Source organism: Acanthisitta chloris, unplaced genomic scaffold (assembly GCF_000695815.1).
Source record: "Acanthisitta chloris isolate BGI_N310 unplaced genomic scaffold, ASM69581v1 scaffold38092, whole genome shotgun sequence".
In the NCBI taxonomy this organism is placed as follows: domain Eukaryota; kingdom Metazoa; phylum Chordata; class Aves; order Passeriformes; family Acanthisittidae; genus Acanthisitta; species Acanthisitta chloris.
Genome location: NW_008660541.1, coordinates 4,006 through 4,443, shown reverse-complemented (window position 1 = coordinate 4,443; position 438 = coordinate 4,006).

The window sequence follows — 438 nt, the reverse complement described above, 5'->3', positions numbered from 1 at the left end:
CATTCCCTGCCACCTTCAGCTGCCTCTGCTCACCTCCTGGATGCACACACAGCAAAATCCTGCCCTTTCTCCTCCCTCCAAGGGTCAAACAAGAGTAGAACGGCCACAACCTCAACTCCTGAGCCACCTGGCAAGCCCCAGGCACAGCAGCACACCAGGAGGCCATGATGAGGGGCTCAAGCCCTGGGGAGACAGGGCTGGCACCATGGCACTCCCCAGCAGCCCCAAGACTGTGGATTTGCCCAGTGGAGACAGGGGCTCTTTCCAGAACCATCAGCCTATCCATGCCTTTGGAGGAAGCCATGAGAGGGAAGGAGGGCTGGAGCAGGCACAGCTGCACCCACCTCTCCCTGAGGATGCATGAGGGGCCCTGGGAAAGAGCAGGACAACACAAATAGTCCAAGCCAGTGCTTTCCAAAAAAATATTTCTGGGTTTCA